Raw genomic sequence first — 16,055 nt, forward strand, 5'->3', positions numbered from 1 at the left:
CAGTGAAGAATTAAAAGTGATTAAAAGAGAAAGTTCACACTGGGCATCTTGTAGATCTCTCTTATTACATCCCATGAGATAATTGCTCATGAACCCGTTGAAACTTCCTTCTGGCTTTTGATGAACCGTGTTCTTTCCAGGAGGGAGAAAAAACAGCTCCAGCCATTTGCTTTAATTGGAGCCGACAGTTTGCAGATTTGAGCCTGGAGCCTTGGAAAAGCTCAGCAGCTGATGAGAATCCACTTTTTCCTCAATAGCAGATCTGCATGTTAAATTTACATTGCTTTACAGTAAAAACAAATACTCCCTGCCCACACACAGAACCACTAGGTAATGTTGTTTAAGTTAAAAAAAAAAAAAAAAAAAAAGCAATTATTTGCTAAGTTTGAATTAAGGTCTTTGCACAGAAAAAAAAATGGGAGAATGGTATTTTAACTTTTCCATGGAAGATCTCTGTGGTAAAGAAACAAACACTCAGTATTATTGCATTAAGTGATTCCTCTCCATCTCCTGCCAGGAATCACCATCACTTTTCTGGCCCTTGACACTAAGACGTCAATAATCAACCACCTGCATCCCTTGTTTCTGTGCCCAGAACACAGACAAAAGCCACAATATTTAAAAAGTTTAATTAAAAAAAAGTTTAATAAAATCAAATAGAACCCACCCAGGCGAGCTAGAAAGTCTCCACTGCTTAAAGAACAAGCTTAACAGATACATCAGGAAGGGTTTCAGTGCACTTTACCATGCCACATGGAAAAGGATGCACTAGGTAGCCTCAGCAAGATCCCTTCCAGAATTATTTTCAATCATCTAGAAACAGAGGATCAGACAGAAACATATTCCAACAGTGAGAAATCTGTCTTGGCAGCAGATTTATGCTGTGCTCTTCCTTGACATTGCTCTAATATATTTCTCAGAGGCAAGACCATCTGGCCCAGAGCTGATGGTGTGGAGCCCTGGTAAAGCTCAGGTCTGCATCTCTCTCACACCAGCTATCAACTCCTATTTACTCTTAAAATCTGAGTTCAAGCACTTAAGCGTACATGAAACCCCAATCTAATGACATGTTTGCCTTGCCTGTCCATAAAGTCAGTAAGTGTCCCCAAAAGTCATTCAAAAATCAAAATCCTGATTTACAGCAGGAGTGAAAAAATCAGGAGGAATTAATTCTGATGCACTGAGAGGTGACTGAATAGTGAGGCTGAGGAAACATAGAACTGTGGCTCTGGAGTAGGGCTGCTCACAGACATTTAGACCCTCAGCACTGGTGGAACAAGGGGATTAAAAAATCCTCTGAGTTAGGAACACAATTTTTCCTCCTCTTCCAATTTTTCCAAACAAAAGGCATCTCCTTCAGCCTGGCACAGAGGGAGCTGGAGCATAAAACTTGCTGGATCCCTGATGAGCCTTGATAGCTCATCCTACCAACTTGAGATTCCCCTTCAGGCTTCCAGAATGGTTAGCACTGCACTCCTGCCTGCTTTCAGCCTGCAACTTGCCCTTTCTGTGCTCTGAAAGCAGATCAGAAGGTTTAAGTCTAATCTCTCCTGACATGCCTTTGGCTAGGCAGGCATGTGGGAGCAGAACAAAGTGAGGAAGAGCTCTTGCCTTCCTTATTCAAGCAAGGTTTAAGGGTCAGCATGTCCATCAATTCACCTCCAGGTCTGTGCATTTTACAGACCCAGATGTCTTCTTTGTGCTCTGGGGACTCTGGAGAATCCAAGAACACTCTGCAGATGGGAAATGGAGCCATAGGTACACGTGAGATTGGTGGCAGAGCCAGGAACAAAGCTCACATATCCCAACTCCAAGTTCTGTTCTCCATGACTTAGTCACAGGAAAAGAAGGAAGTTTCAACCCCTGATCCAGCACACATCCCTAATTCCCTTGGAATTCCATCAGGGAATGTGGACCAAGGTCTAAGATCAATCAACTGACTATCCTGCCAGCACATCAATGTAACTTCACAGATTGCATTTTCCAGTCTAATCTCTGGAAGACTTTTTCTGTGCTCTTGGAAATTTCAAACACTAGTAGAGAGGGAAAAAAAAATATTTAAATTCTGCAAGTTTCCCAAGAAACAACAGACTCCACTTTCTTTTTGTTTAAGGAGAATTCAATGATCTTTCTCCCATCAGAGCTTCCAGGGAGAATGTATGGAAAGGTGTGCTGGCCTCCCTCTGAGAACACTGTATTATAATTCTGGCCTCTCCAAAAACACCCTTGACAAGCCATGAATTAGAATCCTTGGAAAACAACCAGAATTCAAACAGGACTCTCCATTCTATCCCTGGAAAACAGCAACTGAAGGGAAAGAGCAGGATCAGAGCTACTGTGAGTGGCACAGCCACATTAAGCCCATCTCTGAATCCTGCCAGAGCCCAGGAGCACTTCTGGAGCAGAGATGATGAGCAAGGCAAACAGATTTGATGGGAACAGGCAGGGACAACACAACATCAGAGAGCTGAACTGGGCTGGAGAAAGCCTTCAACTCTGGAGAAACCACCAGGACCAGCCTCTGTGAGCAATAAAATCAAACATGCACAAACACAAGGGAGATGAGCTCGTTTCTGAGGCATCAGCCACAGCTCTGAGCATTCTGTGCTCCTGGAGCCACCCACTTTCTAGATTAAGGCAGCTTAAAAAGCCATGGACATACCCCTTCCCAAGAAAAAGGGAAGGCAACAACGGCAGCCATCACACTTACAGTACTCCCACAGTTTTTTGCAGTTTCCAAGACATTTGACAAAGTCTTAGTGGAAAAGGCATCCCAGTTCTTCCAAACAATCCTAGCAGTGGCCATTGCAGACCAAAGCAGGAGCATAACAGATTCTTCATGCATGAATTTGGCACAGGATTTTTGCAACCACAGAGCTCCAAACATGCACTCAAAATAAATGTCAAAACATGATGCCATACAGCAATATCAGAATAAGCAGACAATTGTGCCGAGCCAAATATCACACAAATATGAAGCTCCTTCTCATGGCAGTGACTCACAGAGCTATGCTGTGCAAAGAGGAAGGGATAGGAAACACATTTACCTTTGTGAAACCCAAAAAGGGAATAACTTCAGTAAAACAGAATCTGTGGTGATGCTGTTAAATAACAGCTGGGAAGCTGCTAATAATGCTGCAGGCACCCTAAAGGAACTCCTGCCCTTTCACCACATAATTAAATCAGTCTGAAAAACAGGCATAGGGTACTGACGATACACCAGTGGTAGAGCTGAGACTACAGAGAGTTACCTGACACCCAACTACTGTCCTGTAAGTTAAAAAATAACTTTTTTAAGGAACCACCATGTGCCCAAAAGATGTCACCTGCTCCAGACACCTACAACTCAGAGCAGAAAGCAAAGCTCAAAACAGGGCAAGAACCTCTCCAGCTCTGCCCAGGCTGTGGAAGCTTCCCCTTTCTCATCTCCATTATCTACTTGTCACACAGCATCATTCCCATCATAAAAATGTGGGATGTGGGTTATTTACAGGAGCTGCATCCCTTGACAATTCACTCCTCCAGATTCTGAAACCATGAATGAAAAATTCAACAGGTAATCAAGCACAGAGGAAGGTCCTAGAAGGATGAACACCATCATTCTTCATAGCAAGCAGTTTCAGGAAACCATGGAGCTGCTAAACAGAGGAGTACGGATGCTAAATATGAGCAAAATATGCCTGTGGAAAAGAAGGCTGCATAACTTTCTCAGTCTCACCTGAGAAAGTGGCCTGGGAAATCATGAGGAATTAAAATAATCCTCAGAGATAGAAGACAGCCTTGCAGGTGCTGTTTGTCAGTTTCTTGTTTTCTTGCAAGAGAAGGTCGAGGGCAGTGTACCCCACTGACCAATGATGGTGATGTGTTATTTTACTAACCAATAAGAGTTTTACTTTTCTGTACATATCGGTCTATAAAAGAAGATCTGAGGTAATAACCTTTAGAGGAACTCTCCTGTTCAACTCACAAGAGAGTCTGTGTCGTTCTTCTCACTGTTCACAATAGAGTGACAGAGGAGAAATAAAAATGGTATCTCATTTGAACCAAATACACTCCTCCTATAGCAACAGAGAAGTGCAGAGCATGTCATGAGGCTCTTAGCCAAAAAGAGAGAAGGTTCAGCAGTAAAGCCAAGCTCAAATGACCTCCATGAAGGTGAGCCAGGGCTCACTTGTTTCTCAATGAGGTAGAAATCAGAATTTGTGACATTCAGAAAGTAATTCTAGAGCTGAGCATGGACAGTGAAATGAGAACAAACACCTTCAGTGCCTCCAGTGCAGCTGCACCAGCTTCTCTGGGTTTAGTCTGGGTTTAGTCTGGCCCTTTCTGCCTCCATTCAGGCAGACTGGAAATACAGAAACACAGGACAGAAAAAGCCGCGTGTGCCCTCAGCTCCGAGCTTCCTTCTCCACACACTCCATGGAAAATGAAATTCCCGGCAGGAATCACGGCCCCCACCTCAGCCAGCCAGGCCTTACCTGCAGTATCTGTTGGGGAGCAGGATGGGTGTTCATACCCTCCAGGGCAGCCAGGAAAACACCAAGGGACCTGGAGCAGCAGCAGCGGGCGGGCGAGGCCTCAATCCCGGCCAAAGGTGCCAGAAACACCCGGGCTAAAGCGGCCAGAACCAACCGAGCTAAAGCGGCCTCAATCCCGGCTTAAGGTGACGGAACCACCCCGGCTAAAGTGGCCAGAACCACTCCGATAAAGGGGCCAGAATCACCCTGGTAAAAGGGCCAGAACCTCCCCGGCCGCTTCCAGCTGCCCAATTCTGAGGGGAAAGACCCGGGGAAAGACAGGCACGTACCTCAGCGCTAAGGCTGAGCCGAGGATCCCCAGAGTCACAACCCCAGCGCTGCGCTCGCCGCCGTCCCTCCTCCATCCCCACAGCCGCGCCCGGGCGGGCGGAGAACGCGGGTGAGGGGGCTCGGCTGGGCGCCGGGGCTGCGATCCGCCCTTATCCCGGTAGCTCCCGCTGTGGCTGTGGCAAACCCCCCGCCCCGAAGCCGGGCCGTGTCCCCGGAGCCGAGCCGTGTCCTCGCGGTGCTGCTGCAAGCAGCCGCAGCTCGGCCTCGGGGCCGCCCCGCCTGCGCTCCCGCGGGCAGCCGGGAGCCGTAGTTCTGCTCCGGGCGCTCCGACTACAACTCCCGAGAGCCCAAGGGCAGCCCACGACGACACCCAGGCCCGTCCTGGCTCGGAGGTGAGGGGAAAGGTTCGGGACAGTGTTTGGTTTGCCCGGGCGGAGCGGCCGCGCAGCCCTCGGGAGGGGATGGGGAGAGATGGGGGAGGGGTGCTCGTGCGTAAATGGTTGAGTGTTTGGGGTTTTTGGCGTCACTCAATCCGAAGTCCTTGGTTTAGCGACATCAGATGTTAAAAGACTGGGTTTAGATTGGATATTAGGGGGAAGTTCTGCACTGTGAAGGGGGTGAGGCACTGGGAGAGGTCGCTCAGGGAAGGTGTAAGATCACCCATCCCTGGAAATGTTCATTGCCTGGGCTTGCAGCAAGCTGGGATAGGGGAAGGTGTCCCTGCCTATGGCAGGGGGTGGAACGAGATGATCTTCAAGGTCCCCTTCCAGCCCAAACTGTTCTGTGATTCCATTAAGGGAATTCATGTATTTGTTCAGCAGGCGGGCTTTGAAATCTTCCTCCCACTGCCTGCCCCAGCCTTCTGCCTGGAATGAGATCATGGATGGCTGAAGTGCCACCACATGTGAACCTGAACGCCTGAATCATGGAATGAGTTGGGTTGGAGGGGATCACCCAGCTCCAGCCCTCTATCGTGGACAGGGACATCTTCCACTACACCAGGTTGTTCCATCCAGCCTGGCCTTGAACCTTAAAGCATAGGACTACCACTTTTATATTACCTTCAGAGGCAGTTTAGGAGTTTGGATTATGCCTGTGATGATAATAGTGATGACATGTTCATGTGACTCTCTCCTGTCAGGTGCAGGACACACAAACTCTGCTGACTTTGCCCCTGGTGAGCTCAGAGAGAGACTTTGAAAACTCTGGTTAAGTGAGGTAATACCTTGCATGCATTAATGTCTTGCACTCACAGTAGGGATATGGCAGCAAGATCACAAAAAACATGCCTTGTGCCACCCCAGTCCATCAGGAGCACCACCAGAGCCCTGGAACTCAAGCAGAGGGAAGAAAGACATCAGGCAGCAGCCTCACTTCGGGCTTGTGGAGCCTGAAGAGAGCAAATTTCTCAGACAGTGTCAGGCCACAGCAGCTGTTACCCTGAGTTTTATGGCTACAGGGTACATAGGACCTGTCCAAAAACAAGCTTGTCACTGCCACTTGATAAAACCAAACAGGAGGACTCAGTGTCCCTTGTCCTCTGTGTTGCGTAAAAGTGATGTTGGCCAGGCCAGCTAAACACACAAAATGTGGGGAAATGTGAGCATGGAATGAGGGAATTGATCTGCCTTGGTCCTGACACAACTACATTTCATGTCAGCCTTTGGCCAGAAGGTGAAAAGTGAGTGCTAGGAAATATGTGTTCAGTGGGTCTGAACATGCTGTGGTGTTCCCTCTCTCAGCTTGATTTTTGCCAGGCAGATTTATGTTAATGGAAATATAAAAATAAATTTTTATCACTGCAGGTGAGTGCAGCCAACACCAATTGTCCTACAGGATCTGTTCATAGAGTTTTGGGCTCACTCAATAAATACTGAGATAATTTAGGCCTTACTTTTGCCAGTGCTTTTTCTAAACAGGAGCTTGCACATCCAGGCTCTCAGTTATGTCAGATTGGGGTTTTTTTCAAGCTAATTTATCTTTGAAAAATAAAAATAAAAATGAAATATTTTAAAACTTATTTTAAAAATTAGAATTCAAACTAATCTCTCTCCAAAAACAAAACTAAAAATTAAATTAAATAGTTTAAAATAAAAATCAAGCTACTCTTTAGGCATCATCAGCCCAAAAAGCAATGGGTCAAAATGCAGCAATGAAAACTCCACTTGGACGTTAAGGAAAATCTGGGCATTGCTGTTGCTGCTGGACACAAAATGAGTCACACAGATGCAGCTTGAGGTGTGGTGAAAGAAAAAGAGCTTTATTTTCTTTTCTCAGTATTTATAAGTTTCTGACCACGGCCAGGGATTGGCTAGTCATGTTAACACCTTTCCAACTGCACTGGCCGTGAGAGATGTCCATCAAAAGACGTGTGTCAGAAAGAATGTATACATGTCTATGTTTACAGTCACTGTCCTGGGAAAGTTTTTAGAAACTATGTCAACAAGATTGAAAAACTTAGTTTTCAGGGCAACACATTGCAACATTTACTGCAACGGGCTGGAGTTGCACAGTACTGAATACTGGGGAGAAACCTCCGCTCTTCTGTGGCCCTATCCCAATTTTCCAAGGATTTTAGCAGGAATCGTTCTTTGCCCACTGGATGTCGCTGTTCCACAGAAATATTCATGGACTATTCCTTCAGCACCTTCTGTCAGCCATGGAAGCCTCTCCAGAGTCAGCCAGGCTATGTGGATTTATCCCTGTGAAGCTGCCTTTTTTCCTCCAAAAGAAATCTCCTTAATATTTTGCACCTTCAAGACATGGCACATGGAAAACTTGGGCCACTTGATCCCTTTGTGATGTTCTCTGAAGGTGAACATTTCATGGGATAAAAATATATTGGAGGGATAAAAATATATTGGTGATTGAGGGGAAAACAGGCTGCCCAAAATATGTTTTCAGGACATACAGAGAAAAATAATCCCCTTACTGTTTTGCATGCTTAATACAGGGAAAAAAATTAGTTTGGAGGATCCTCTCCTTAAAAGCAGAAGTGGCAGCAGGAGCCACTGATGTTGCCTTTGGAGGCAATGACCTGGATAAAGCAGCAAAGATGAGTATGCTCACACTTTTCAGGGAAAAATCAATGATATTTATAGCTCAGCTCAGTCTCAGAACAAAGCAAAGTGACCTACATCTCTCCAGTGCCCAGCTTTGGGAATTAACTTTGAGGAAATTCAGTTCCACATTTAGGTCTCTCTCCTCTGAAGCAAATGGAACCACAGCTTAATAGAATTTAAGCCCAAAGGGGATTCCTCTTTATTCCCTCCCAGCAGTTTTTAGCACTGAAAACAACTGGAAAATGTAGCAAAAAGAATAATTAAGGGTAGGAGGACCTGGCAGGTGACTGACCCTATGTGGGATAATCACCTGTGCCAGCAGTTCTGCTCTTTGAGGGGCTCTTCCCCCTGTGGCTGCTCCACACAATATCTAAGGCAGGATTCCTCCAATGCTCAGCATCACTGAAAAATCAGGAAAACTGTATCAGTGTTCTGGCCTTTGCTGGGTGTCCCAGCAATGCCAGCTGGAAAACTGGCTGAATTCTGGGATGGCTGTGCCCAAATCCCAAGATTTTGTGGAGGAGTCTAATAGAGAAAAGAAACTGGTAATAAATTGCTAAATATCAAGTTCTGTGCCAGCACTCTGCCCACTTCCCCAGAAGCACATATGAAAAAAAAAAAAAAAAGAAAAAAGAAAAAAGAAAGAAAATTCCCATTAAGTTATTTCATGTGTTTCTGACTGTGGGGTTAAAGGATTTCAAAATCAGAAATGTCTTCTCAGCCTTCCCTCTTTAATATGGTTTATTTGTTGCACTGGAGGAGCACAGCATATGGAATTCTGTCCAATTCAAACAGGCAAGGGAAGCCTGTCCATGGTTCTATAATTAGCTGGTGGTAGTGACAGCAGGCATCTTGGCTTCTTTATTATTTTAAAATTCTCAGCACTGTGCAGTGGATGATTTTCTACCAGCCTGGAATGCTAATGGGTGGGAAAGCCTGGGAGCAGAGCAGCATCCTACTGCATTGACAGAGCCTTCAAAATCCCAAAGTGATCGTGAAATCAGTGGGATCACACCAGCCCTGAACCTGGGCCCAGCCACAGAGTACACAAGGCAACCAATCCTCCATTTTTAAATTTTTTTCCCCTCTGCTGCTACAGTTATTTAAGCAACTCACTCATGTACCTGAGTCGAGGCCTGTGTGGCTGTAAATTAATATTTGGCTTTGTTCCTGGGGAACTGGGTACTTGTGCCTCCCTGTCTGTGGTGCACACACAAGGATTTTATGAATGGTGCTTGTGATAAATGTAACCTTGGATAAAAAAATTCGTGAAAGAATAAATAAATATATAACTAGATTTGTAACAATGTAAAAAGTATATAAAATATAGTGTGGCCGAAGAATTTCCCCAAACCCAGCAGTAACTACCCATTCAGGCGGTAACGACCTTAGGCGACACGTTCATCAGCCTGAAAGAAAAAGCAGGACACGAACAATTAAGCTAAACAAAGAAAGGAGCCAGGCCGAGATGCCCATCGACTCCACACCGCACCGGGACACCCCTTCCTGCAAACCCCGACTGAAGATGCAATCAGGCCGGACAATAAGTGGAAGCCCAGCCGAGATATCTGTCGACTCCGCACCGGACTTGCATACTTCACTCTGAGAGCCCAACCGAAGATACAATCAGGAGGCACTCAGAACCTTTCACATGCGAAAGGACTCTGCCCAGTCGTCTATTGATTCAGTTCCACGGTTCCAGGAAATTCATTCAACCAGCCATCTAAACTCTTTGTTGAATAGTAACTGCTCAGAGTTTTGGCCTCAGGACACAAAATCCCTATAAAAACCCAGGACAGTCTACCCTCCTTCGTGGATTTGGGAACACCTATACCTTTGGGTATAGACCCCTGTCCACCCAGCGCTGCGCTGTTTATTTTATTGTGGTTTTTCCTCGTTGTTTATTTTTATTATAAAAATTGTTTTATAATAAACTGCTCTTTTATTTAACCTAAATTTGCCTTTGCATTTATAACAGTGCTCATGCTGTAATTCTTGTCCGGGCCTGTCCTAAATCAGAGTTAATTTTTAAAAGTGAAACTGCACACAGCAACCACACACAAGGATTTTATGAATAGTGGTCATGCTCTAATTCTTGTCAGGTCCTGCCTTAAATCAGAGTTAATTTTTAAAAGTGAATCTGCACACAACAACCCCACCCTTTCAGTCCCTTGCAAGGCCAGGTTTGGCAATTTTTTACAATCACTGGTTTCTGCTGAAAACCCAATTCATGAAACCCTGGTGCTATCTCAGGCCCTGGGAGAGTCACCAGCAGGGACATCCCATCTTTGCTGCAGGAATGATGAGGAAGGAGACATTGCAAGTCTGCTCATTCCCCATTCTCCACTCCTGTGGTGCCCAGGGAAGGGGATTCACCAGCATTCCCTCACAGGGTTCCCTCTTTTCTATCCACACACTAGGACAGAGAATCTGGTGGGAGCAAACTGCCGAGTGCAGTGTGAGATGCTGCCGTGTCCCTTTGTGCCGAGCTGAAGGCAGGGAGGACGTGCCAATGGCAAATAAAGAAGGAGCAGGAGAAGAGAGGAGCAATTGGCAAAGTTTCAGAGAGAAGAAGCTGGAATTTCAGCATAATTGTCCTGTGTGTGTGCTCCTCAGGGTGTTTAAATGCACTGTAGGTCTAAGCCTGCACTACCCATCACTGCATCATCTGCAGAAGAGGAGCTTGAATTACTTTGCCCTAAAGGTTTTTTTTTTTTCTTGTCTAAATGATAAAATGAGGGCTGGGAGGACTTTCCACGAGATTTGTTATTGAGTATTATGTAAGAAACAGAGTTGGAGGTCCTTGAGGTTGACTTTGCAGGCAGTGCTGGCTGGAAGGAGCGTTTTTGTGCAGCCGAATTGGCTGCTGTGCCTCCAGCCATGGGATCTGGGAGAGTCGCAGGAACTACTGCAGATTTTATCTCCCCACAACAGCCCCTGGGATTGCACAGGGAGACAAATCAACAATGTGCCTCAAGACTTCTGGGCTGCTCAGACAGGAAAATACAGGCAGGTAACAACTTCTCAGTCAATCTAATACCTTTTGTGTTTAGAGGTCTTTCTGTAATTAGCTTATTGTCAGCTTGATTGTTGGCCACAGAAAATTTTTGACAGGTTAATTTAACAGAACAGGAGCTGATTTCCATTTTTATGGCTTTGTGTTGTTCTCCTTATCAGAGTCTTGCTACTAAAGACATCCACTCCTGCCAGCTGGAGATGGATCCCTGGAAGGAGGCTGCTGAATCCACCTTAGGAAGATTCCCAGATAGTCCCAGATCATCTCATTGTTTCTGAAAACAGATGTGAACCTCCACATCTCTCTGGCAAAACCCTTTGGACTGTGTTCCCATTATCCATGTGCAGGAAAAATGCTGAATGGGATTTTCAGAACCCAAATGCATAGTTCAGGGAAGTCTATTCTATTTAAAACCAACAATGATTAATCTCACCCTAAATCTGTTGACGGCTACAGTTAGCACACAGTGACGAAGCAGAGATGACTTAAACTCTTGGCTTATTGAAGTATTAAAAACCAGACTGAAACCTCCCTGGCTGACACCTCATGTGTAGAAATGCCAGCTTGAGTTGCTTATAAATGATCTTTCCAGCTTGATGTGTCATGGATACCTGCAGAGCATGAAGTCAGACAAAGCAGCCCTGTGTCCAAGTGATGAGGCTGGCTGATCCTACAGAATGCATGTGCAGGCATGAAGCTTCCCCTGGAAAAGCACCTGAGTGAGATCATGAGGAATTCTCATCTCTCTGTCATCCTGAGGTGCCACAGGGTGCAGCAGAACATCCTGGAAGAGGGCCCAGAACAGATTTGCTGCTGAGTGTTTGTGTCAGCTCCATGCTGCTGCTGCCTTTTCGTCCCACCATCACCTGCACTGCCTGCTCAGGCTCCAGCCTGATTAATAACAATTAAAAAATTCTTTATTTTCCCCAGAAATTCCCCCCACAGCAACATGGTGACAAATTGCACTTCACTCACAGCCAGGAGAATGTCTGCACCTCCTGAATGCTGCCTGGTGGTGGTGTGAGGAACTCCCGGATGATCCAGGATGGTGGGGCTGAGGCAGACTTTCTGAAATACATTATTGCAAGATGATTCTAGGGAGCAATGTCCTGCAGTCTGTAGAATATGCCTTGCTGGGTTACTGGACTTTGTAAAGCTCAGTAGTCATGTAGGGAGAAAAATTTTTGTGCTGGTACCAGTGTTCTCTGCCTTTTTATGGAGCAGTTTTTCTCCAGCCAGAACAGAGCTTGCGTGGAATAGGAGGAAACTGAAATCCTAGAGAAAAATTCCTTCACTCTGAAGGTGAGGAGGGCTCACATCCATGGCTGCAATCAGTCCTGCCAAGCTTTTCTCCCCTGAGCAGGAGTTCAAACAACTTTTTCTACTCGTTTTCCTTTGGAATGGGCAGCTGAGACTTTATCTATCTTATCCACGTGCAAAGGCTCCTCCTGGCATCTCTGCTTTTGCCCTGATACTGAGACTGAAGGATGCAATCGAAGAAGAAGAGCTTCAGCCACCACAGATTTGGCTGCCTGATGCTTCAGGGCTGAGCAGAGCCCAGAGCTGGAACTCCCAGGTCCTTCAGTTCGTGAGCAGAGGCTCACAATCCTTAATTAAAGGGCTCCCCTCAGAGCCCTGCAGGCATGAAGCCAAGGAGGAATTTGGGAATACATAGTGTCTGTCCTATAAGGGGGGTGTTGCTGGAACCCTGAGAGAGGCAGAAGCAGCAAATTCAGCAGCACCTCAACAAACCAAAAATCCCTTTGCTATTGTTCGCTGTTGTTTTCTGGCACACTGCATTTTTATTACCTTTGGAAGATGGAATGTTCCTTGGCTCTGAATGAACCTTGAAAAGGCAGTAAAAGCGAACAGGCAATTGGGTCACAGGCTCTGAGTGTACTGTGATGCATTTTCTAAGCAGAGTATGCTCCTTGCTCCTTGTTCGGTTTCACCCCTCTGAAACCAATTTTTATTGCTTTTTGATTAAAAACGAACCCAAATCACAGACTGGTCCAGGACTCAAAGCAAGGAAGATTCCCAGTCTAAACTGTAAAAGATGAGGTGAAATAAAAGGGAAATATGTTTGTTTTGTTTTTTTTCCAGAGGATCTAAGATGGAATAGTTCACATGGTAGAAGTTTTTGCACTGTAAATTCTTGGAGTAAAGATTATTTTTTTAAGGAATAAAGAGTTTCTCTCAGTTTCAATACTTTCACTCCGGGAGCTGATATTTTAAGGTAAGTACCAAATAACTGCCAAAATATCCAGACACTCAGTAGTTGTGGATCTCCTTGTGCTCCAGTTTCTATGGAAAGGTCATCTAGATGATGGGTTTTACCTTGTAACTCAAAAAAAACAATGTTTATGCCTCATTTTTCTCCACCATTCTTCTCTTGTATCATGACCATGCCCAGAGTTTGGTAAGGGTTCTGGGATCTCAAATCCTCAGTTTTAGGAACAGCACAGATGACTCAAAGGACATCTGTTGGCTTAGGGAAGAGAACTCAGAGCACTGAGCCAACGTGTTGTGAGATGAAAAATAATTTCAACAACACATCCTGAGAAATGGTCCCATCAGTTCCCTGGGCCTGCCTTTAATGAATTCTAATTAGAAGCTGTCACTTCTTGTAATGGGAAGACAGGAATGCTTCAGCTCTTCCAGCCCTTAACCTTGGAGACACCGAGATGAGATCTGTCCCCAGGGATGGTTAAATTTTATGGTATTTTTGCACCTGGAGGAAATTAATTAGGAATTTCTGTGTGGGGAAGGGCAGGCACCTTCAGGAGTGCTGGTTCTTCTCATGCTCTAAATCCATGTACATCAAGGTGTCCACTTCAGAACTCTTTCAAACATTCATGCCTGTCATTTCTCATCCTCTGGACTCCTGCCTCAAATTCCTCCCCTGCTCAGCCTATTTCTTCCCACATTTGTGCACTGGATTCCCAGAGCAGGTTTCCCAACAAGTCAGATCCAAATTCCATAAAGCCTTTAGGGTGAGCGTGTGAAAGGGTTGTGGATGTTACCCATTTACCTGTAGGTTTATAAAACTGCAACCCCTGAACAATCCAGCCTCCCCTCTGCCTCTTCCCAGCATATTCCTTCCATCCATTTTTTTCAGCCACTTGGTTTCTTGACAGCATTTACATAACCTGGCTGAAAACACTCCCACAGCCGATTAAATGCCTGCTATGGAATCCAAAGCTCTGATTAAAAGGCTGGAGCTTTCCAGCACTGCACTACTTGAACAGATGGTTAATACTCACGGTTTGTTCTACAGGATAGAAAGTGGCATTTTCTTTACAAGTACATACACCCCGAGCTTTCCCATGGGAATTGCTTGTTTTGTTCAGATTATTATTTTAAAACTGTCATCACATGAGATCACCCACTGGATTAGAGGGAGCAAGAGGAGATGGTCAGATAATCACTGAGGCACAAAGCATTTTGAGTTGGGTTTGAAGGGAGCTGTTACCTATGGTCAATTTGCTTGAGAGCTCAGAGGTCTCTCCTCCTCTGTGTCTTCCTAAAAATACTCGTGCAGACCTTTAGAAATGTGGGATGTTGTGAGAATTTGCATAAGGAAGATCACGCATGAAGCAAAGCCTTTGGGTCTCACTGGATTTAAATCTGGTGCAGAAAATATGGGGTTAAATCTAAACCTGAGTTTATTGCAGGAGTAAAGTTATTTATTACAAAAGTAAAGTGCCTGCTCACAGAAATTCTGTCAATCAAATCTTTCTCAGATAAATATTCCCTAATCCAGATTTTAACCTTTTCTGGACTCCTCTCTGTCAAAAACCTCAAAAACTCAGTGTTTCTTAGGCAGGAGTCAGCACACGAGGAAGTAATTAATGAGTGCAGGAGGGGAAAAAAAAAAAAGAATGTGCTGAATAGAGGCAAAATTGAGACTGAAACCCTCATCCCATGGGCTGCCTGCTCAGTCCTCAGGATGCAGATAAAAGACATTCCAGCTCCTGACAAACTGCCTGAAGAGATGGTGGAGCATTCAGCATCTCCCAGGATTGGGTGTTTGTGTAAAGACACAGTTGGACAGTAAATCTGTCTGCTGCAGTGGAGTGTCTTGAACTGAGTATCTGGGAATCAGTAATGAGGTTATCCCTGGTCCTACACACATGCAATCCATGGCAGACAAATGGTGCCGTGAAACATCGCATTGCATCTGGTTTTCAGAAATAACTGCAATAATGAGTTAATTCATTAAGGAAAGCCTATAATGTTTAGTGGAAGCTGCACCCAGAGCCAGGACCGTAAGCCAAATCACCCCGTTTCCAGCAGGCTGAGTCTCACCCAAGGTTTGGCAGAACAAATCCACTAAATCCACTTAAAATGCTTGGGTGGGGGAAATCCTACCATAAAAAAGTTACTTCGGATAAATCATATCCTTACAGGAACACTGTGCCTCGGTTTTCTTCACAACAAATGAGGGTGACAGAAGTGTCACTCAACTAATTCCCAGCAGTGCTGTAAAGCTCAATTAATTAACATTTATGAAACCACCATGCACAATTCTTAGAGGGGAATTGCTGCTGAAGAACTGTTGTGATTGTTGCTTATTCCCCAGGCACCTGAAAGAGGGAACGTGACAGAATTCCAGAAGAAATATCCTTGTGAGCTCAGACAAAAGATGAGCCAATCTAACAGTCAGGGTGTTGGTGCAGAGAAGATTCATTACAAACCTGGGGGTCTTAGATCTGAGCTCATATCACAGGCAAGCCTCCAGGAGCTTTGTCTGTCCCATGAGGTAAAAAATCATGGAATGGTTTGGGTTGGAAGGGACCTTTAAAGGCCATCTTGTACATCACACACCTGGGTAAAACCAGCTGGGCTCTGCCAGAAGAGAAGAGCCCACGTGGAGGGCATGTCCAGAACACCTCGGAATCCCTCATTCCTGGAAGTGTCGAAGGCCGGGTTGGACAGGGCTTGGAGCACCCTGGGATTGTGGAAGATGTCCCTGCCCAGTGCAGGGCAATGAGACGAGCTTTAAGATCCCTTCCAGCGCAAACCATTTGGAAAAAGCCAAACTCACAGCCTTCTCCTCATGCTGCCCTCCTGCCTTTACCAGCTCCTATTTTCCCGAGGAGAAACCACAGCTTTTAAAGAGCTCTCGTGAGGATGCTCTCCCGGTTAATCCATTCCCGTATCTCTCAT

General features: G+C 45.4%; 1 protein-coding gene across 2 annotated transcripts in view; it reads right to left on the minus strand.

Annotated features, from left to right (window-relative positions):
- The window catches only part of MIB2 (MIB E3 ubiquitin protein ligase 2), a 40,194-nt gene extending 35,178 nt beyond the window's left edge, over positions 1-5,016 (minus strand). The window contains exon 1 of one of the 2 annotated variants that reach the window (XM_014259181.2): positions 4,808-5,016. The gene's annotated coding sequence lies outside the window, so the exon portion shown is untranslated. The remainder of the gene's footprint in view (positions 1-4,807) is intronic. The other variant, XM_005530422.3, reaches the window with a different exon arrangement.
- Positions 5,017-16,055: the final 11,039 nt, after the last annotated feature.

Source organism: Pseudopodoces humilis, chromosome 24, assembly GCF_049639895.1.
Source record: "Pseudopodoces humilis isolate 2021_Gansu_Grassland_sample_001 chromosome 24, ASM4963989v1, whole genome shotgun sequence".
Classification (NCBI taxonomy): domain Eukaryota; kingdom Metazoa; phylum Chordata; class Aves; order Passeriformes; family Paridae; genus Pseudopodoces; species Pseudopodoces humilis.